Genomic DNA, 24,678 nt, shown 5'->3' with positions numbered 1-24,678 from the left:
TAATGAGTATTATCCTTTCTTTAATTTAAATGTCACAGTTTTTCAACAATGTGTAAAATAGGTATCCAAATAATTGAAAATGCTGTATACCTCAAAATAGAACAATTCTTATTAGGTTCCTTGTTGTTAACAAGACACTATTGAATAAAGCAGACTGTAGATTTCTCAAAACTCTACAACATATACTTGCTTAATTCACAGAACTGATATTGGAAGAAAGCACTGTTTTAACTAATTTATATAACCTATGCAATATATATTAAAGTATTCTTATGATTTAGTATATTCTTATTTCAAAGTGTTCATTAAGAAATAAAACCAATACCTAAAATTGTGGCTATAGGGACAAAGAAACTTGAGGCATATTTTTTGAAAAGGAAATGTTTAATCTGTGCGTGATAAACTTTATGTAATGATAAGCAGTTATGAATAATGCATAGGGAAGAAACAGATTTATGTTTCTAAGCCTGACAAACCAGATCGCATTTGGAACAAACCCTCCCGTATAGAGCAGTAATTCTTATTAAAGGATACATTGCACTAAGATAATTAAACTGCTCTTCCCTGTATTTCACAAAGACACAAACTATCAAAGTCTGTAGCATAATCAATTTTATGTTTCCTCTGAGAAAAACTTTGGACATGAAATGTCTTATTTATATGGTAGAAGAACAATTGAAAAGAATCTCTATCCCAATTCATGTGTCTTTATTTCTAAAATATAAAAGTTTTCAGACATTTAACTTGAATGGATGCAACAGAGCTTGAAAAACAGAAGGGTACCATCTCCTCTGTAATGAAGAACCATGACAATATTTGATTGCACCCTGAATGATTAATAAAGATAAAACCAATGTTATGGAACTTTACTTTTACCTAGTCTAGCTACTGGGTTGGCCAAGAAGTTCGTTGAGTTTTTTTCCATAAAATGGCTCTAGTAGTGCTTAGTTGTCTTTAACTTCATTCAAAACAATTTTGTTAGATTGTACTGTGACAGGTGTCGTATCAGTGTGCATTTTTAAAAAAACATCAAAATTGGTGAATTTTTGTGTAGCCATTTTAATATTGAATATAGAAGAAAAAAAGCAACATTTTCAGCATATTATGCTTTATTATTTCAAGAAAGGTAAAAACGCAACCGAAACACAAAAGATTTGTTTAGTGTATGGAGAAGGTGCTGTGACGGATCAAATGTGTCAAAAGTGGTTTGTGAATTTTCGTGCTGGAGATTTTAATATTTTAAATCTCTGGCTTTATTTGACATAATAAATTAATTATGCAAAACTAACGATTATGCACTGAGCCTATACACAGCCAAGACTACAGAGCTCTTATTGGGTCTGCCTTCCTGTTTGTCTATTGGTGGGAAATAATTGTTAATGGGCTACAAAGAAGGAGTTATATATATACTATATTAAATCCTATTCCTCTCTGTATTTTTCTCTAAATTCAATTCTATATTTCCATTTATTTTTCTCATCATGTAATAATTTTTAAGGTCTCAGCTCTCTTTGAAGTTACAAAATTATTTGATTTTTTCCTATATTGAGAAAATATCTTTTAATTTTTTTCAGCTTTATTGTATTATAATTGACAATTAAAATTGTAAGGTATTTAAAGCATGCATAATGATGATTTGATATATGTACACATTGTGAAAGAATAAAACTAACACATACAGAGTGATTCAAAGTTTTAAAAAATATTTAACACAATTACTTTATTTTATTCTAACAACATCCCTGCAGTATAGGCACAATTATTATTCCTATTTCAGAGAAGAGGAAAGAGATCTGCATAACTCAAGTGATTTGACAAATGGCTCGACTGGTAGTAGTGTACGTGAATTGCATCAAGGCATTTAGCAGGTTCTTTGTCATACACACTTGAGAAAAATCCTGGCTAGCGTCAAATTTGGGTTTTATTACTTATCAGCAGCATGCTGTTAGACACATTATTTAAATTCTTTAAATCTTCATCTTCTCATTCATGAAATGGGGATAATAAATCACTTTAAATCGTAATATTGAGAGAAATAAACGAAACCATGCAAGTTAAGATTCTTAGCATACCGTAAGTGCTCAATGTTAACTCTATTATCTCAAAAAAGGAGCTGAAAAATACTAATTTTATCATCACTGTGGAGCTACCTGATTCCATTTTGTGAACTATGGCCAATATACTTTGGGGGATTATTAAAAGGTTGCCACTGTTGTTGACCTTCAGAGACATTAAAAATGGCATTGCAGAAAAAAATGAATTAAATCATTGCATAGAAGCTTGGTAGAAGCCACAGTTCCTTCTAAATAAAAATGCAGGGACCAAAAGGCAAATATGTCAGCCCTTGTCATTCTCTTCCCTGACTCTCTGCTCCAAAATACAGAACGTTTTGTTCATCTGATTTATTGAAATAGAGAAACATCACAAGTATTTTATTTTTTACAGAAACAGAACACTACCATATGTTACTGAAAATGATTTCACCTCGGGAAGGCTTTATGCAACTAATTCAAGCATGTAAATATATGTTAACTTACCAAATGTTCACAATGGAACTTCTTTCTTTACAAGAGGTAGGATTTTTGTCTTATTTACTGACGTATTCTAACACACCAAGAAAAGTCCCTGACAGTTAATGGATTTTCAATAATCTTTCATTGAATTAATGAAAACAACAAATACATAAAATTGAATCTATTATCTATCTATCTATCAATCTTCAATGACCCACTGTTCTTTATTCATCTTGTATAACATAGGATAAAAAAAATCAAACGTTCTGAAGAAAGAATATCATTTATAATATTCCTTTCTTATTATCTTCAGCAGTAAATCTTTAAAGTTGGTGTTTAGTTTTGGTATTCAAAATCACATTGCAGTATCATAAATCTTTCCCAAGTCTTTCAATTTCATCAATAACATAGTCAACATCAGTTTGTCTTGTGGCAGGATTAGAAAGACCATTCGAAAAAAATTTACTTTGTCCCCATAAGGCTGGTAGTTTAGCATGGCTGTGCCTTCCTCTATCATTTGTGCTTTAATCTTTGGAGCAATCTGTGTATAAATGCAAATATCATTAAAAGGAAATTTTACAAGTAAATACTGTTCCACATCCTAGATGGCTACATAACTATCATTAGCTTGAAGTAAATTGCAGGCAATTTAAAACTGTCAGGGATAATTTTTAAGAAGCAGCTTAGTACAGAGAAAAGGCAGCACGTTCTATATTCATACTGTAGCTCTTGTTACTCCATGATTCACGATTACCAAACTCACAAAATAATGCAAGTGTGCTAGAATACATTAAAGAAGGTTGTGTGACATTTTATTTATGTGGCCATTCAAGTAGAAGTATCTGGGAGAGGTAAAATGAAATAGAAAATGGAAAAGCAGTAGTATCTTTTGGTATTCTAACTTCCGCTCTTTGAATCATTACAAATCTTGAGTTTTTCTACAAGGTCACTGTTTTGCAGCAAAACATAGTTTCTTTGTAAATTTTACAGAGACAAATTCTATCTGTTTAATTGTCTTGCACAGCTCCTAAAACAATACCATGCACGTGACATTAGATCACATTACGCCCTTGGGTTATTATTATAAGACAAAGTGGTACTGAGACTGGGAAAGGAAGAGGAGGGCATTCTATAACTATTCAATGTGTTCCTCTTCCCGAAACTTCTACTCCTGCACAGTTTACCTTTAAAATGCTACAGATGCTCTCCATTACTTAACTTTCCCATAAGTTTTTATATATGGCAGGGCATATACATACATACATATATATATATATATATATATTTTGCTTATATAGTCATTATATGGTCAGACATTTCATTTAATGTCCTTCTTTAATATTTTAATTAATCAACATGACCATAAAATAAAAGGTATTAGTTATTGCCTGCAATATTGTTAAAAACTGCTTTATATTTCCCCTTTGCCCTCCATCCAGGAGCATGCGCAGATCTCTGAGAGGGACGGCTCTCTAGTGAGTGAGTGTGTGTATCTCCAGGAAATAGCTCGCTCTCTGTAAACGTGTACTCCACTCTCAGCTGGTAGTAATTACCCTAGTAAAAGGTAACACTTACGTGTTAAGAAAAAAAATTAAGAGCTTCGCTCAGTACTTGCCTCAAACCACAAAATATTTAAACAAGGGGTATTATTAAAAAGCAAAACAAAACCAAAAAAATTCTCTATTTTCTCTTAAGACTTATAAGCCCAGTGAAATTTTCTGATGACATAAAAAGTTGATGCCCTTAAACACTGATATCAGATAGTTTGTGTTCAACTTCTCCTAGGGCGGATCACATTGCCTAAGATAAGTAGTTGTGATGTTGGTCAACTCAAAAGTGGTGGTGACACTATTATAAAATGTATGTATATATAATGCATGCTTAAGATAGGTTAAAAACTTACAGTAAATGTATAGCTAAATAACACGTAATAGTGGCAATTCTCTATTTTAATATACATTCTTAGGGTAAAGATTAAATCTTCTCATTGCTATGACATTTATTTGGATTTTTTTCAGTAGTGATCACTGATCTGTAATAAAATCTCTCCTAGATTCTTGCTCAGATGACCTTATGATAAATATTTCAAATGTGATAATTCTTCTCCAAGTACATCTTCTATTGCTCATAAAAATTGTAATTATTTCTATTCTTATCTTCTCCCCACTAAGCCTTCTAGCTTAGAACTCAGATTCTGTCTTATTCATTTTATACCTCTAAATCCTCTGGAACATATGGCAAGCATTAACTGATGAATGAATTAACCAAAGGGTAAAAAACTCAGTAAATTGAATATTAGCATTCAAAAAATATTTTTCAATTATATAAAGGATGACTAGATTAATTTGCAAAATGACTGGTGGGTTGAGATTTCACTTGGTTCCATACAAATATTTTTTAAAAATGTCTTAAGACCACATTACCGCCTTCCACGAACCAATCAAACTAACCCAGACACATTATTTAAAAGGCAATATTAAAATGATAAATACCACACCATACACACAAACTTACCTTTTGCAGTTCTTGATCTCTTCCAAACTTTTTGGGATATGTTTAAGTCCAGAAGCAGACATTGGTGAACTCAGGCTAAATCAAAAATTAAAATTTTAGGGCTTCCCTGGTGGCGCAGTGGTTGAGAGTCCACCTGCCGATGCAGGGGACACGGGTTCATGCCCCAGTCCGGGAAGATCCCACGTGCCGCGGAGCGGCTGGGCCCGTGAGCCATGGCCGCTGAGCCTGCGCGTCCGGAGCCTGTGCTCCGCAACGGGAGAGGCCACAACGGTGAGAGGCCTGTGTACTGCAAAAAAAAAAAAAAATTAAAATTTTACAAGTATTCTTAAAGTTTTACCTAATTCTTTAGTAATTTTATAAGTATCCTTAAAGCCCTACCTAATTCCTTAATTATCCCAGAAGTATTTAATTTAACTTTTAATATATTTTAAAATAGTTTTTGAGGATCTAATACATGTATCGGGCACCAAATACAGAGATAAAGGAAATGGTGTCCTCACAGAGTGCCCAGTCTTCAGCCATCCATCCCATGCCCATTCCTCAAAATATATTAAATATTTTAATGACAGTGCCAATTTTATATTTGAGTAAGGTCATTCAGGACAATCAGTTAGGGGAGAGAACAATTGAGGGGAGGAGAATATTAGTTAATAGAATGTTATAGTAATTCAGGAGAGAATGGAGAGGACTTCACTGAAGCAGTGGCCACAGGTACAGATAGAAGAGTTTAAATTTCCCTAATCTTCAAAAGATAGAATTGATCTTTGCTAGGTTTTCAAGATGAATTCAAGGTTCTGGCTTCAGTGACTAGATGTCTTTTATGTAGATAAAGGGGTATAAGAGAACTTTACTTAAATCAATTTATGAAAGCTCATTCCAGAGAGGCAGATAAATGATCAGAGAATGTACAGTATTAAAAACAAACAAATTTCTTTACTTCTAGTTTCCACTTAAGACTGAGCGAGACTAACCAAAAATAGAAATAATACAATCAGAGGGAGACAATGTAGAAAAAAGACCAAGCACCTTTGTTTCCTAATAGTTACTCTTACTAGCATGACTTAAAGCATGCCATTGGGTTGGCTGACTGGGCCTTGCAGAGGAAGATGGATAGAATACTAGCAAAACTCTCCATTTTTTCATTAATATCTACTTAGTACTTTAATAATGATTAACCAAGGATTATCATATAATTTAAAGCCCACTTTTTCTTATGTCATCTACTATCCAGAAACCCAACTGCATTCTCTAACATACAAGAAAAAAACTAGGAACAATTAAATTACTCTTAATTCAGTGCCATCAAAATCAGAAAAGCAATTATAACCAGAGTTTCATCTTAAAAATTTAGTATAATCATCAAATTAATCTTTTGGACCCTCGGCCTGTAAGAAAGAGAACTCAAATGGAAAAGTTTTTAAAACCGAAATGTTTTGCATTTAGATAAAATATTTAAAATAATTTTTACATACAACTTTTAAATTATCTCAAAGTATTGGATAGGTAACATATTCAAGTAAAAAAATACTCAGCAAAGGGCTTCCCTGGTGGCGCAGTGGTTGAGAGTCCGCCTGCCGATGCAGGGGACACAGGTTCGTGCCCCGGTCCGGGGAGATCCCACATGCCGCGGAGCGGCTGGGCCCGTGAGCCATGGCCGCTGAGCCTGCGCGTCCGGAGCCTGTGCTCTGCAACGGGAGAGGCCACAACAGTGAGAGGCCCGTGTACCGAAAAAAAAAAAAAAAAAAAAAAAAACTCAGCAAAGAAAGTATAGATACTTTAAACTCTCTCTCACAAAAAAAGCCCACTAATAGAGTCCTTACCTTTGCATCAAATACTAGCTTAAAGTTATCTTTTCTCTTTAAAACTTTATAAAAGTATTTTGCAAGTTCCATATATCTGTTGATCTATGCCTCAAAGCCATAGGTTCCCTGTAGTTAAAAAAAATCAAAAGCTTCATTCAAGTAAGTACCTTTAAATTACACTGAAGAAGTTCCTGAAATGTATTAAATTTATTTAAATGTACTTATTTAAATAAATGTGATTATTATCTTACTAACAGTAGGTATTATATATTCTCACTGCATTCTTATTTCTATCCCCTCAACCTGCTTTTACTCCCTACTGTCTGTGGAACTTGAGGCAAGTTACTCAGCCTTTCTAAGTTTGGTTGCCTAGATCTACAAATGTTTGATAAATATTTTGACATGAATTTTTTATCTGTCTAGTATGCAGAGCAAATTTTTAAAAATTATATATAATGTAGTGAGGAATAAGAAATATGACAAATAAAGCCCTTGGCATACTGGCTGGCATAGTGCATCTTAAAACTGACAATTGTTGAGCTTCAGCAGTATATCAGGTATGTAGTTTAGCGCTTTGTACTCTTAGTGTAATTTACTCTTAGAAGAATCCTATAAAGTGGATAATGGAGGCACAGAAAAATCGACCAATCTGTCTCCACTCACCGTCTTTCCCTTGGTGATTTCCACTTGTCTCATGGCTCTAAGCAGTATATACAGGTTGATGACTCTCCCACTTTCATTTCCGTCTGAGACCTCATCTCTGAACCTCAGTCTCCTGCTTCACATAACTAATAAACATCTCAAAATCAATGTCCAAAAGTGAACTCCTGACCTGTCTGCACCAACTTGTTTCTCCCAGTCTTCCCAATCTCAGTAATACATCAATTTTATCCTTTAGTTGCTAAGGCCCAAAACATCAAAGTTTTCTTATCCTTGACCCTCTTCTTTTTCTCACTCCCCACATCTAATATTTTGGAAAATTCCACAGGATTTACCTTTAAAACGTAATTAGAATCTAATATATCTTAACCTATTCACCGCCACTATGCTGGCCCAATCACTGTCCACTGCATTACTGAAATTGCTTCCTAACTGGTCTCTTTGCTTCTGTCCATACGTTCCATGTATGTCCATGCTGAGGGTATGTGTTCATAGTTAACTCTAGGCTTGTGTAGTGTAAGGCCTTGACAACCATATGAGGTGGTACTTCAGTGTCTTCTCAATACTTAAGCCTTTGTGATCAGAGCTGGCTTCATGAGCATACAACCTGTGCAGTCACACAGGGCCCATATTCAGAAGGGCTTCAGGCTTAACTTAATGCTCTGCTGTCGCTGTCCTGAAATTCTTTCAAATTTTATTTTGGACTTGTGTTTTGAAAGTGAAGTCCAGTGGGACAATGGATTATGCCTATGAGCTAAGGAGATACAGGCAACATATATGTCTGCCACTCCTTGCCTCCCCAGGCACACATAGCCTTTGCATTGCACAATGAGCATGGAATTCCACTGGTCCTACCATATGTGGCAACTCAGTGACAATGCAAATAGCACGAGGTAAGGATGCTACACCTACAACTAAGTAAGCGGGGATGCCCGGAGCCCCCAAGAGGCTGCACCTTCTGTTTAAATCAGAACTTGTTTTCAACAGAGACCGAAGGCAATGGAGTTCTAAGAAAGAGTAATGACGGAGGAACCCTTTCATTTTCTTTCTTACATTATTTCTTCATATGACCAGCTCATTCCATGTTAGCCACATTGATCTCCTTGTTGTGTCTTAGATGCAACAGGTGTGCTTCAGTCTCAAAGATTTTAAATTGAGATTCCCTCTTGCTACACAGCTAAATATTAGCGTGATCTCCTCTCCACTTTCTTCAGATTTTTGCACAAGTGTAACCTTCTTATTTACAATTACCATACTATTTAAAATTATAAATAACCCTAGCACGCAACTTTTTATCCTTTTTCAAAGCCTTATTTTTCTCCACAAGAAATATATATGAATCAAAATGTGTAAAAAGCTTTGATTGTATGAACATTTGGTCAGATGCTCCCAACTTTCACAATTTTGAACAAATATTGGTTTGGAGAAGGCATTACTAGTCTTTGAAATGCTTAAGAATGGACATGATTAAATAGCAGTGGACTAATATTTTAAGCTAACCACTTTATCATTTGATATTTTTCTTTGAGGGCATTCTGGTTCAGGGAGAAGCTGTAAGTAATCAGAGGAAGAAAAAATTGCAGAAAAGTTAATAGAAATTATTGATGAAGAATATTCCTACTCTGAATTCTGAAGAAATGGGGCTAAATATCATTGAAATACTTGGCATAGAGTTTATTACTCTTCAGCAATTTTCCACATAGAGCTTTTGGTGGCATTCAATGCACACTAAATTGGCAATGAAAAAATCAGGATATGCATCCTCCTTGTGAATGTATCTTTACGTTTCTTGAAAAAAATCTACAAAGATTGAATAGTAAAGACAATGGCACTTCTATTCTGAATTTAATGAAGTACCTGTGTGAAAGACAGTGGGAAGGAGCCAGTCAGACTGGGAGAGCTTTCAGACTGTGCATAAGTCTGACCCTAAGTGAAGGAAACAGGTGGGGAAAGGTGGGGAAGAAGCGTCCTGGAGTATGATGAAATCTAAGTAAAATTCAGAAAGGCCCTTGGGAACTCTTCACACCAACTCAGCTATCAAGAGAGTCTCCTGTCTCTCAGGAATGGGAATGCCTTAGAATCCCTGCTGTGCTCAATCACTGATTGACTGGGAGAAAACTCTGGAAAGCACAGCCTCAGGGCAAATGCAATTATGAATTTAAGAGAAGCAGATGGGCTCTTGGACAATTAAGCTCCCTATAGCACTCTCCTGGCCAAACACAGTCATTTTATGAATATAAAACCAGTCCAACCCATGTAGAAAATCCAACCAAAAAGAAGCTTTTGCATTCGATTTGCTTCTGCATAATAATCGATGTTTGTAGAATCTTACATTACTATATGATTTTCTTCTTACTTACTTTTGTAACCTATCACAGTATTTTATGGAACTAATTTTATTTTTAAGAAATATGAATTTCATTAAAGATGGCTCCTCTTTCTACTATCAATGAAGTATTCATTCTGTAATTATAGCAAATGAGAAAAACTATTAAATTTTTCATTTATATCTCTGGACTTCATTCTTAATGCCCATTATTTTGTCAAGAGTACTGATGGAGATTCACATAGCAAATGTTTAAATATTTACTAGTTATAAATCATGCTACAAACTTGCAAGTCAACTCCTCCCATTCAAGCCCATCATGGGTGTTTACCTGAACCTGATTTCTTGTGTATAAAAATGTTCTATAATATAAAAGAATTCCCATTTCACGGTATGCTGAAATTTTTTTCCTATTCCCAGGAATGGCCCTACTTATATAGCGTCTGTTTATGCACCATTTTTATGAAGTAGTCTCCGTATGCAAAAGATGATGAGCCTGCTTTTCATCACTACCCAGTGTGAGTTTTGGCATTCCCATGGTGCTATGAATTGTATTAAGAAAGACAATATGAATTTGTGGAAAACAATATATTTTGGATTTAGGTGAGTTGTCACCTTTGCTCCTTAGATGTAGTTCTCTTCATCCACTAGCAAGTTAATTTCTTTACCTATTTAACAGATATAAGCAGCACAACTGTTGGGAAACATAAGCTAAATAACATACGTAAAGCTTTCTAGCCTAATACATGTTCAATGAATGGTAGATCCATTACTATTGAATGAATGTATTCATTATTTCAATGCCTCATTATCAAAAGAATTTAAGGTGAGTTACCAATGTCGATACACTATTCAAAGTGGTTTTTTTAATGCTTGTTTTGAACTAGGTGATTATAAGGTTAGGAAAAAGCAGTTGATGAAAGAGATAAATTTAGAAGAGAAAATGCTGCCAATATATTATATACTAACCAATATATTATTGCCAATATATTATAGACTAACCAAAGTAGGATCATGAATTTGCCTCTGTGATTCATGTTAAAGAACATATTTTTCTATTAGTGTTTTGTACTAGGGATTCCATATCTACCAAATAAAAATCTAACCAGCTCTAACTGCCTCTGATACTGACATCTGAGAGAGTCCCTTAGGGTCCACAGGGTGGGTAATGTAATGTAGAGGACCAGGTCCCCAGTATATTAAAGATGTTGTTAGTTCATGGCAAAGCTTTCATCTGAACAGAACCTAATGCCCATCTTCCTATAGAGTACTGGGAAGAAGGTGATAGGAATAGCTTCCTAAAAGCATGTCAATTATTTAAATTAAATTTTAAATAAGGGGCAGTTAAAAATTATAAATAAGGGGCAGAATGAGGGTGTAGACATGTCCTGCTGTTGTCATAGTGTTTGGAGAGACAATATATGCTGCTCTTGGACTTACCTGGTGGCGCAGTGGTTGAGAGTCTGCCTGCCGATGCAGGGGACACGGGGTCGTGCCCCAGTCTGGGAGGATCCCACATTCCACAGAGCGGCTGGGCCCGTGAGCCATGGCGGCTGAGCCTGTGCGTCCGGAGCCTGTCAAAATACAGATTTTTTAATAATAAGTAGTTTAGTCCATATATAGAAGATAATGCAACATTTCATTGGGGTCTGGGGCTGTATGTCATAATCAAATACATTAACATTTCTATAGTGAAGTATGAATATCTACATTAAGTGGGTACATAGAGTCAATATGAGCCTCACAACAGGTCAGGATTGGTTTTGTCACCTGATGAACTACAAAAAAATTAATTGTTCAGAACGTCTTTAAATTTTAAAATTGTAAATAAGGGACTGTAAACCTATAATTCTTCAATTCTTGCTTAATTGGTGATAATTTATAAGGGAATAAAGAAGGAATTGTAACAGATAAGTTGGAGAGTATAGCAGAGGTTAGAGATCATAAAGCTCATACATGTTAGAGCAAAGATTTGAAAATGAATAAGATCAACACTCAGGTCCATCTTCCCTGCTAAATGACACTGGTCATATATGAAGTACTACCTAAAAGCTGAAAGATATTTAGGCGAAACAATTCCAATCAGAGATGATGAAAACTTGCACTATGACAGAGAAGGCAGGTTCAAAGAAATAAGAAGAGTTGAATATCTTAATTAGATTTTTTAAAGAGCAATTCAAACTTGCCCTAAGAAAGCAGTTAGTATTTGAATGGGAAAAAATAATTGCAATATTTTAACTTAAATAAAAGGACTATATCATAAAATAAAAAGATCAAAGGGGAAGGATCAGTTTTCTTCAACAGGGCAAATGGTGCTGCACTACGTTAATTCAATGAGGCCACAATTATTTTGGTTTTGAACATTCACAATGAAGCTAATCATTACCAAGACGTCATTATGTCCCTACTTGAAAATAGAAATTATTTACTTTTTCCCCAGTCAGGATAGCAGAGCACTGAAGGGGGATACCCATGAGTTTATGTGGATTCCAGGTCACAGAGTTGGCCCTAGGTGACAAAACAGCCCCAGTTAGTGCTCACCGTCTAATGAAAGAAAACAGAAGCCTAAATAGGTTCTTTCTCTTGCACAAGCAATGGCCTGGGTCTCACCTTTCAATGCCACTGAGTTTATAGGAGTGGTTTCTGGACAGCAACAATCCACCTCCGCAAGCTGCCTGTAACAGATACAAAGGATTTGTGTTCCTATTTCTTTTTTTTTTTGCGCTACGCGGGCCTCTCACTGTTGTGGCCTCTCCCGTTGCGGAGCACAGGCTCCGAACGCGCAGGCTCAGTGGCCATGGCCCGCGGGCCCAGCCGCTCCGCGGCACGTGGGATCCTCCCGGACCGGGGCACGAACCCGTGTCCCCTGCATCGGCAGAAGGACTCTCAACCACTGCGCCACCAGGGAAGCCCTCTATTTCTTTTTACATAGCACTGAATGCTTTTTCCTATGTTCATTTTATTTCAAAAGTTGATGAAGATTTAATTGTTATTCAAGATAATTATAAACTTGGCTATAATTATCCTACTTAGAAGAACAATGCATTTAAAAATTTCCTCCTATGAGTTTTCATTGTCTATTCATGACATAGTAAAGTTTTTTTTCTAATTAATTCAAAGAGATACCTTCTGTGTAATTTCCAGAGACAGAAATTTTTAAAAGTTGGAATCAGATTTGGCAATACTACAGAAAAATTAAAATATCTACCATGTTATATAACTTTAAATTTGTCCAACTCTAGTCAAAGCCAAAGACATTTTTGCCCAAAGTCACTGTACCAAACTAATAGCATCAAAACTTTTGATTTCCATAATAGCTATTAATTAAGAAACGTATATTAGAGTAATGGGCTAAGTCCTTTTGATTTAAAATTGTTTTAACTATTTCTTTAAACTGATTTTCTAAATTGTTGGTTGAATATTAATAGAGGTTTAGACTTTTTTTAAACACTAGATACATTTGTAGCTCATTCCATGATAGTGTATTAAGTGTAATTTAAGATAATTTATGCAAATAAGACTATTCTTTCTTGATATTTATTCTTTATAAAAATTAGGGTTACAGAAATTTTTGTCTTGCCTGCCATGTCAATTAAGAAATTTTAAGGACTATTCATAGGATACATCTTTTTAAAAAGGTGAATCATGATCCAGACTCAAGGATGTGACTTACATCCACACGCATCCAGAGTTTGTGCATCTCACAAATACCTGTGATGTCGTGGAGTGGGTCGCAGGCCCCGAACACTGTGCTTGCTGCCAGCTGTGGCAGTGACACAAAAAGGAGTTTGGCCCTGGTGATGACAAAAGCTGCATCATTCTTACAATCCCATGAAGTCCACTCCTATGCTAATATTGTTACTTAACCGTTACACTTCTGGACATCAGGAAGCTGGATAACTTTGACTAAGTACTTAAAAATTTCAAATACTCAAAGGTACCTACAGTAATGGAAAAAGTAGCTTAACCATAAGATGAACTAATACCACTACCTCTGAGTCTCATTTATTGTTATTTCTCTCTGAATTTATTTTCAGAAAATCATACCACAACAATAGAGCTGACCAAACCCCTTTTTTAGTAAATATCCTGGTAACTTTTCTTTTGATAGTTAACAGAAACAAAATTATCAGGAAATACTACAATGTTAATTATTTCACTTCAGTTTTAGAAGAAATTTCCTACATTTAGGGATTATTTTATTTCCTTTAGCAATTATCTTATCAATTGTTTGTTTTCCACTAACAAAAACAGGTGAAGAGGGCTTCCCTGGTGGCGCAGTGGTTGGGAGTCCGCCTGCCGATGCAGGGGACATGGGTTCGTGCCCCGGTCTGGGAAGATCCCACATGCCGCGGAGCGGCTGGGCCTGTGAGCCATGGCCGCTGAGCCTGCACGTCCAGAGCCTGTGCTCCGCAATGGGAGAGGCCACAACAGTGAGAGGCCCGCAAACCGCAAAAAAAAAAAATAGGTGAAGAAAATTAAGATGCATTTGTGTGTTAAATATGGAACTTCAGAACATACCTTCCTTTTAGTTTGTAATATATTTTTCTCTAACTCAGCTGGAATCATCTTTCCCCTTAAAAATGCAAATACACATTGATTTCTTATCAGTGAATAAACAAACCAATTCTACCAATTAGAAGAATACGTAATATTCAAGATTAAAAAATTAGTTTTTATTGTCTCCCAAAGGTATTTATAGGTGTAAAAACAACTATTAAGTAAATGTTTAATTCTCTAAAACCAATGTTAAATATCATGTTATTTGAGTTAAAGAATGCTTAGTTTACTATTCAATCATCTTAAAATCAGCATTACTTACAAATCAGAAGATTCTGATTTTTCTAAGAAAGATACAGATGATTCTTTTCTTTCTTTCTTTCTTTCTTCTTTCTTTCTTTCATCTACCTAATTTAGAAAAATCAAGTATCCAAATTGGGGGAGTGGGGGAAGAACATGACACAAATTCAGGTGGCCTCACATTTCTTCACAGAGAATTTCTGGGGAAAAAAAACCCAAAAGCCAATATTTTCCTACTCCATCCAGTTTTCAGACTAAAATCCTGTCTATTGATGATTCAGAAGAAACATTTCTCTTAAAGTCAGGAACAAGATAAAGATGCTCACTACCATCAATATTATAGTATTTTTTTCTGAAGAAATACCTATTAGCTAGCTAGATGATTATAATGATGATGATAGATAGATAAAAAGAAGAGGAGAAAAAAACCCTAATTTGAGTACATATGGTTGTATACCTGGAATTCCTAACATTGTTTATTGAAAAACTCTTGAAAATGATAAGAATGTTGAGCAAATGGGTGGTTACAACAATTAGGTTCCTATTTTTTAAAACTAATTGTTCTGAATAAACATAGAACATATCCTATTCATAGCAGTAAAAAAGATACAAAGCATCTGGGGGAGGGATTCTCAGGAAATGTTCAGGATTTATATAAAGAAAACCAAACGACTTGAGATAAGTATTGAATTATAAACATAAAACATATTTGCAAAATATTTTATATTCATATATTTTATATTTCAAAACTTTTCAATATATAAATATTTTTTTACAAGCCAATAAATAATAAACCACCAATAAAATATGGGCAAAAAACATGAACAGACAGATCATGGTAATACACAATTGGCTGGTCCATATATTGGCTATACATTGTCCCAAATAACTAAACGTCATCTTTGTCTATCAGAATTTTCAAGTATAGAAGTATTGATAATATTCAGGTTTCACAAGGTAGATAAGAGTATCAATTAACTGAAAAATGTTTGAAGGGCAAATAAAAATCTTTATGAAATTGTAAGTGCAGACATTCTTTGAACCAATAATTCAACTTCTAGAGATTCACATGAGAAATATTAAAACACAGACACTCAAATATATTTATATAATTATATTCATTTAAGCATTGTTCTTAAATACTAAAATCTAGGTGAAAACCCTTTTAAATAAGATATGTGAAATTATGTTACAGTTATAAAATGGAAAACTCCGAAGTAATTAAAAAAGAATACGGAAGGTCTGTATAAATTCATGGGCTAAGATTCCTACGATATATTCTAAAGCCAAAAAAAATAAAAGAATAAGTTGCAGATTATAACACAGAATTTGATATGCATAAATGTATAAATACATTTGATATGCATCAAAATGATCTCCCAGAATATATGTATTTGTAATGTAGTTTATTTATGAAAAGTAGGATTCAAGACAAATGGAAATATATTTTCACTCTGTAGATTTCTAACGCAGTCGAATTTTTCATCTCTAAACAAAACATTATATTGCTAACTGGATCTACTTAAAACAAGGAACGGATATGTGACAGTCTCACTGATTTAGGACTATACTTAGTAAAGAAGTCTTAACAGTAGGATAGGATACCTTGGTGCTTGTTTCATAATTACTTCTAGTTAAAATTATTGAAACTAACATGGGAGAGTATTCTTGCTAAAAATTGGGATAATAGAAAAATGGGATTTTAATCTTCATACCAAGCATGATGATAAAAAATTTTGAGAATGTATTAAGGACATACCTTTCATCACATTTTGCTTCAATTACATTATCAGTTCCCATACCAAGGATTGCTGCAGCTTTTTTTACTGACTATTGACCCTTGGGCAAAAATGAAAACAAGAAAGGTATTAATTCTCCCGCCTTAAATCATCACTTACACTAGTGCATCACTCACACTAGGGCTTACACGCATAGCTTTGCATGGGTTTGTGCATGGATATATATATATATATATATATACACACACACACATATGCAAGTAGAGTTCTCAAGGCATAGTTCCAGACCCTTATCATTACATTTGTTGAGATGAAGAAGGTTGTAGTACCTCTTTCTAGGAGGCACTATCACAGAACACGACTCTTTAAATGCAGGAGTTTGAATATTCTCTGTATACACATGAATCGTGTCATTTATAAATTTAGTGACAGTATCCTCCAGGTAAATCCTTACATGTTATGGACAGGTTTAAATCTTGAATTTCCAATTTTTTTTAAAGAGTGAGGCCTGAAGAAATGAATCAATTCTTATTCTGCTTGCAGTTTTTAATTTTGACTTTGACATCAACTTTGATTTCTTGCCTTCTAGGTGACTACTATCTCCTTGAATCATTTGCATACTGTAAACAGTATCAGTAAGATGGAGGTGACAGCTCAAAGATAAACTTGGCCTGGGTTATTTTTAGCTGCCCGGAAAAGACCAGATATATGAGAGAAACAAGTAGAGAAATTTAAAACCCTAACCATATTTTCATTTCAATGGAGAATGCATAGATGAAATAGGAAATGTTCTTTTTTAATCTGTATTGTGGAATTTCAGCTTATTTGCTCATTATATTTAAAAAGTATATGTGAAATGATGAAAATGACATTTGTAAACAAGCATCTTCAATTGTATTAAGTTTTATAGTAAACTACATTAAATATGCAGCAGTGGTCTCTAATTTGATAATATACATTTATAATAATGCCAGTTTGAGTTTGGCAAAGGAAAGACATTGCAAACATGGGGACATTTTAAAGAAAACCCTGTGTTTCCAAGTACTTTTAGATAGAATTCTCAAGCTGGGACTACAATTACACTTTAAGATTATAAATGTTACCGTGGTAGAAAAGAAAAAAGTGATCGGATTTATTAGAGGGATGAATTGATTTTTTAAAAATATGTATTGTTACTAGGCACAGGGTTGGAACATTAAAACTAAAGGAGACCTCAGTGGATATATTGTCAGTATCAGAAACAATTGGCTGAGGACCTATAAAATAAAGCTTTCTTGTCAACCGACTCTTACAGTCCTAACTGGAAAAAGAAAACATTAAACACATTCGCGTTCTTCTAATTCAACTTTAAAGTGAACCATTATATCTTTGAATTTTCTGTCTTGCTTTTTTTATGGTATAGGTAACAAAATGTTTTATATTTATAATCACATTTTTTCTGTTAGCTTCTCCTATGTTGAAATAAAATTTTAATACTGACTTACCTGTATTGCTAATCTATAGAGCCTATACCAACTGGAAAGTTGTTTTTCCCCTTTCCAATATTAATCCATAGATCCAGACAGATTACTGAATATATTTAATGGAAAAATGAAGCTAATATTCTCAGTCTTTCAATTACTTTATCAGTGTATCTTAGAAGACTCTTAAAAGTTGGAAAAATCTAAACTTTATACTTACTTGTTCAGAAACAAACAATACAATGCATGGAAGTGCTGTCATGCCTTTTGTTTTTATCTCTGGATATTGCCTATAACGAGCTACTAATATACCATAGAGGTTTGATATACTCCCACCTATGGAAGAGAAATTGTGACTGTTAATCTAGTTTCCAAAATCAGAAATGTTGATTGAAATCATGACAGTTTGAGAGTTTTCTGAAACTAAAATTGTGCCAAATCACTGATGTCATTTTTAAAATAGCCTTCCTTGAAAGTGTTAAGAGAAAGCTCAAACAACACAATTCACAACTTTAAGATTTCTAAAAACTTTCTTTATAATTATAACCAACACAATGGCTTATGAACATTTATCTCTGGAAAACGGTCATATTAGTTGAAATACATTTTGAGTGTCTCCTGATATTTCTTTTCGCTCATAAACATTTTTCTTACCAGGTGAAAATATCCCGTCTGCTTCTGTTTCTCTCCAGCCAATAATTTCACACGTTTTCTTAAGAAGAATTGTCTCCATGACAGTAAATACTGGAGCTATTTCATAGGTAAACCTATAATATAGAAATTCTACTGTGAATTATATTACATGGAAGAGGATAAATAAAATCATGTGCTAGATAAGAGTCTACACATTTCTGTATGCTATAATAGACTGTGCAAGAAATGGTTAAGTTTTATATGTTCTGAATGGTCCCTTCCAGATCTAGAGTGCGTTAGTTCTACAAAGGAAGTATCAAGGTTTCCATGGTTTTGTGAGGTAGCTGGGAATTTCATTTTCCACCAAAAGGAATCTGAAAGTAGCTCCATCCCCTCAGCACACACACAACACTGTTTGGGACAGAAAATGTCCAGTTATCAAGAAAATATTTACACATTTCCTAGGGGACAAGTTAGAAAGACAGATATCTAGAGCTACAGACAATATCTTGCAGAACCTGAAAGAGCCTTTTCTAAAAACTGATTGATAAACGTTTTTCACCTAAAGACTGTACTGTGAGCAAACACACCCCAAAAAAAGGCTAAATACGGTTATGTTTTCAATAACAGCTTGAAGCAAGCAGACGTTACAGGAACCACATGGGCCCCATGGAAAAGAATTCAGAGAGCACTGTTACGGGGACTCTCCTCTGAGTCTCCCTGTGAAATTAGCTCCAGAGAAAGAAGCTGGGACTTAAAAGAAGGCTCTAAGCTTTTCTCTATATGTATCCTATGCAATAAACAGTGATTGATGTATGTGCAATGAGCTCTGAAATCAAAAAATGGGTTCAGTTATTCTCAAGAAATCCTTTTATTTGTTCTTAAAAAAATTGTAAAGACCTCTCTAAGTGTAATTATATATGATGCCGGTATCAGGGACCACGTATGTGCCACTTCAGATGTCCTCAGCTTTCTCTGTCTCTAAGGCCTTTGGATGTTATTCAGGCCCAGCCACCACTGTGACCACTTTCACTCAGGCTCACCCACAACCCAATGGAGAGTCGCCTCCCACCCACACTTGCAGTCTCTGACCTTCAGCCCCAGGGTCTTCCTTTTGCCCTTAGTATCACAAGTCATGGAATCAGCTGGTAATCCCAAGAATGCCCAGTTATTATGTGTGGAGAACTTAACATCCCATTGTGCAGTCCTTTGGCTGTAAGAGACCTGGTTGAGAATAAATTTGTTCCCCTTGCTCCCTCCAGAGGGACTGATCTTAGAAGCAGTCACTTACAGGGGGCCATATATCCCAGGAGATCATGCACTCACTTCTGCTTATACTAAGTGGTAGCCAGGTCTAAAATGCCCCTCCTGTTACCCTCTGCCCTGTCCTGACTCCCTTCATTTCCCCCAATCCTGCTCCTCTGCAGGGCATGCCCTAATAAAGTGTTAATCTATAAACTGGCCCCAGGCTCTGCACAAAAACACAGATTAAGAAAATCCATTACCTATTAGAATTAGGCTTCTAGTTCCAAGAAGAACAAAGTTTACATAGCAAGCCTACGGGATGTCCATTTCAATGAGGCTCATTTCTGCCAGTGTTCTGTCAATTTCAGCTTCTACGGACATTACATTTTTGATCCTATTTCAATTCCATGGAGTAGACATTATTATTTTCAGACAACGGAGACCCATTAAATGGTAGAATTAGGACTTAAATTTGGTTCTTGTTAATTCCATCTCGCATGCTTTTCCATTATCTCAGATTATGGTAGGAGATATCCATGGAGATATCCAATGGAGATATCCATTCATTAAAATGAGAAAAATTCAAAGGTAAAGAACCCTCTCTTAAATCCTTTGTCTTTGCATCTTCCATGTATTCTTTCCGCTATTTCTCTGTTTAAACCAAGAATCTATATTTTCTTCACACAAAAAATGATTGTTTCATAATAATGGGATTCCAAATAATGAAGCAAGATTTATAAAATGATTTTTGTGTAATAATTTATATAACATATAAAGTGCACCATATAGTCTCAAAAGATATAGGTTTTTTAAAGTATTACTCTATGCATGTTTAAATAAAGGGCCATAATCAAGCAATAAAAATTAAAACTAGCAGTAAACTGTGCAGGTTACTTTTACATGCATTTCACATCTATAAATCCCTGTGCATCATTAAAATCCCAATGACAACTAAACAGTTAAAATAAACCACAGTTTTCCCACATAGCAAAGCAGTCACTTCTCATAAATGTTTAGTTCTCGGTTTTAAAGTTTAAATTTCTACCACCTATCTCTTTTGATAGCTAGTTAAATTATATTAACATCTGACACAGACTGATCCTTTCAATTTCATATCTAATCATTTCCCTATCCCTTTAACCTTGAAATATATTGCCCTAAAATTAATTTTACTTCAAAACGTTGCAGCAGTGTATCTAATTTTCTTATAACTGTAAGTTTTGCTGTGGCAAAGTTCAAAATTTGTAAGGAATCACATTGGAGTTCAATTTAACTTTCCCTTAATAGTTTACTTTCTTCACCTTCAAGCAGATTGAAGTTCTAATTTATATGCAGGAAACTTTTCACATACTTGTCTGTGTCTTTTTTCGACTACGTGCTCTGGGCTGTTTTGGGTAGTGTTGAAACGATTCCAGTCCTGGAGCTGGGCTCCCCATCTGCACACTAATAACTCAGACTAAAAAACTGAACTCTACTTACCAGGAAATTCATATCCTGAGATTTTCTAGAGAGAGACTGTCCAGAGGACCAGTCAAAATGTCACTCAGGGAACAGGAACCATCTTCTTTGCATTTCTCTCGGGGTATCAACTATTTGTTTCTGATACAGCAAACATCCTATCCAGCAAAATGTAACTTCCGCAACTGACATCTTCACTCTTGCTTATGTGTCTAATAGTCTCACATTCCTTAGACCCAGAAGGATACTGACATGTTGGTATTTGCAGTGGCTGTCAGCCATTCCCCTGCAAGTCCAATCACATCTAGCCCACTGGAGAGCTGGTTAAAATAGCATGGATGTCCTAGAAAAAAAGACAAAATTGCAAATGGGTCAAAGTAAAAACACAAGGCTAAAAAGTAGTTAAATTTTATAGCAGTTTCTCAGTGAACAGGTATTATGGATCAAGCACACTTTACTTATTTCATTCAGTAAATATTCCTGAGCAATTATCATATGCAGGGACAATGCTGGGTATTGGGATCCAGTGGGCATACAAGGTGGACATAGCTGCTACCATGGAGATCTCACTGACTGGTGGAAGAAAAAGACAATAATCAAGTAATGACACAAATGTGTTTAATTACAGTAAAAATCACGACAAAGGAAAGGATCAGGATGTTATAAGACCATTCCTAGGGCATCCAATCTCCAGAGAAGACTTCTTGGAGGAGGTGATCTCTCAGGGACAATTTGGTTGGTTTCCGAACAGTGGAGGAGGATTATTATGAGCACAAGGAACAGCTATGAGAAGGCACTGAATTGAGAAGGGGCTTGAATGCCAATGCCAGAGTGAGGAGCCCACCTAAAGCAGACCAAGGATGCGGTGTGTAAAGCTACCTCAGTGAATGGGGGATCAACCACCTCAAAGATAAAACAATTTTCCCTCTGAAGTTCCTTATCCATTTTTTGATTAAAACATCAAGTCCCTAGAGATTATCATACTAAGCAAAGTAACTCAAAGAAAGGCAAATACCAAATGCTATCACCTATACGTGGAATCTAAAATATGACACAAATGAACCTATCTATGAAACAGAAACAGGCTCACAGACACGGAGAACAGACTTGTGGTTGCCAAGGGGGAGGGGGGTGGGGGGAGGGATGGAGTGGGAGTTTGGGCTTAGCAGGTGCAAACTATTATATATAGAATGGATGAACAACAAGGACCTATTGTATAGCACCGAAAACTATATCCAATATCCTGTAATAAACCATAATGGAAAATAATTTTTTAAAAGCACCAAAAAAAGATAAATAATTTCAACTAGGTTCTGAAGAACCTAGGGGCAGGACAGGAATAAAGACGCAGATGTAGAGAATGGACTTGAGGACACGGGGAGGGGGTAGGGTAAGCTGGGACGAAGTGAGAGAGTGGCATGGACATATATACACTACCAAATGCAAAACAGATAGCTAGTGGGAAGCAACCACATAGCACAGGGAGATCAGCTCGGTGCTTTGTGACCACTTAGAGGGGTGGGATAGGGAGGGTGGGATAGGGAGGGTGGGAGGGAGACGCAAGAGGGAGGAGAAATGGGGATAAATGTATATGTATAGTTATTCACTTTGTTGTACAGCAGAAACTAACACACCATTGTAAAGCAATTATACTCCAATAAAGATGTGAAAAAATAAAAAAACACCAAAAATAGATAATTTCAACTATGAAAAAAACCAGGTCCCTCTTATAATGATGTTTTGAAATTTTGTATTAAGAAAGGATCACCAGACATTACTTGTCAAACTGAACAATCTATATTCAGCTCAGTTTAAATTAATCTTCCCCTCCTTAGCTCCAAAATGGATTGTTCTTTGCACTGGTTTTACACTATATCTTAAAGATGATGTGCATGATAGCTCTTTTTGAATCTCTTCTTTGCCTCTAGAGCCTGTTCAAATATCGTTTGCTCCTGGAAGTATCATTGCTTTAAGAGATTAAGAATCAAGTTACAACGATATTAATTTATTCAGAAAACACTTTCTAAAATGTAGGCTGTATATATAAATTATACATATATCTAATTTTAGCACTCTATGTTTTATTGATGTATGGAGACAATAAATTAAGCATCAATAATGAATATTATCAAATAAAACAAAAAAATGAAAAAGGTAAATAAAAATTTTATGTTATTTGCCATTGAGATATAACTCTCCAAATCAAAATCATTTTTTTTTACTTTTCTCTGTTAATTAATAAGCAATTCATATATGACAATACCAATTTAAAATAAACCAGACAAATGTTTTAAATAAAAATGAATAAAATTGGAGTATTTTTCAACACAAATGTAAACTCAAAGCTATTCATTCAGTTCAGTTCAGGCACACAAATTTGAAAATCACCTGTTTTAACACCATATTTTAAGGTATCTGTGCAATAACCAAGCAACTGCTCCAGAGACTCGGGATGGTCAGACAGCTATTAAGTCAAACCCATCCAAGCCTTCAAGAAGTTGATGAGGATGATGAAAAGTCCAATATTTTACTCTTAACATCAAAAGTTTTCTCGATGTAGTGCAGAAGAATATTTACCACTTGTAGCAGAAAACATTTTGTTAAATCTTTGCCATCCTTGGATGGCAACAAATCTAGAGGAAAAAAAAGAGAGATAAACAGCAGGGTCAGTAACTAAAGAGCCAAAGAAAATCACCATGAGACTGAGTTTTGATCATTAAATATTAAAGATATTAAAAGGCCATGTCAAATAGCAAATGAAGCAGCATTTGTCCAAATCCAACAAATAATCTTCATTCAAAGTCCCACTGGGTAACAGTTTTCACCAAAAAACAGACGATTTTAGATTAACATCATTGGACAGAAGAATTGTTCCTTCAAGTTCTCCTAGATGGACCTTATTGTCAAAAACTGAGCTGGTAAGTGTACTTTTAAAAGTAAGTTGAAGAATCAGATCTTAAGGAAATCATAATTGCTTCAATAAATATATAGATGACATAGAATTTGGTAAAAAGAAAACAAATAACATTTGTTAATGGCATCCATACCTGAAGCATAAGCATTTGATAAATTAGTCATTAAATTCTCAGTGTGAGCTTCTTTTTTTGCATCTTTGTCAGCTGATTGAAATGGATGAACAGATTTTTTTCTCATCTGTTTCCTATCTATGTTGAGAAAGTTATTTGTGATTATTAAAACATGCTGATAATAGGTATTTACTGCTTTTATCTGTAATCAAATGTATGCCTCCAAAAAATTCATAACATTTGAAATTTTTATTTACACATGATCTCTGGTATCCAGATAGGTGTAAACTGGAGAGAAGCATTAGTTCTACTGAAGTTTTGTAAGGCTCTTTAGTTTCATAACAGTTTAGTGTAGAGGATTAGTAATTTAGTAATTAAGACCTATCATGTTTAACTATAAATAACAATGCCTACTATATAAGATCCTGAAGTGCCTTGCATACATATTAGCATTTAACTATAAATTGTACTACATACTAAGAGTCCTAAGTGCTGTACACAC

General features: G+C 34.8%; 1 pseudogene; it reads right to left on the bottom strand.

Moving 5' to 3' along the window:
- Window positions 1-1,746: 1,746 nt before the first annotated feature.
- On the bottom strand, window positions 1,747-24,415 carry LOC111180160 (glutamate decarboxylase 1-like; annotated as a pseudogene).
- Between the last annotated feature and the right edge of the window lie 263 nt (window positions 24,416-24,678).

Source organism: Delphinapterus leucas, chromosome 14 (assembly GCF_059928025.1).
Source record: "Delphinapterus leucas isolate spDelLeu-1000000601 "Yukka" chromosome 14, BTC_Dleu_Yukka2, whole genome shotgun sequence".
Classification (NCBI taxonomy): domain Eukaryota; kingdom Metazoa; phylum Chordata; class Mammalia; order Artiodactyla; family Monodontidae; genus Delphinapterus; species Delphinapterus leucas.
Note: the sequence above shows the minus strand (reverse complement) of the source record. Positions and strands in the feature narration are given on the sequence as shown.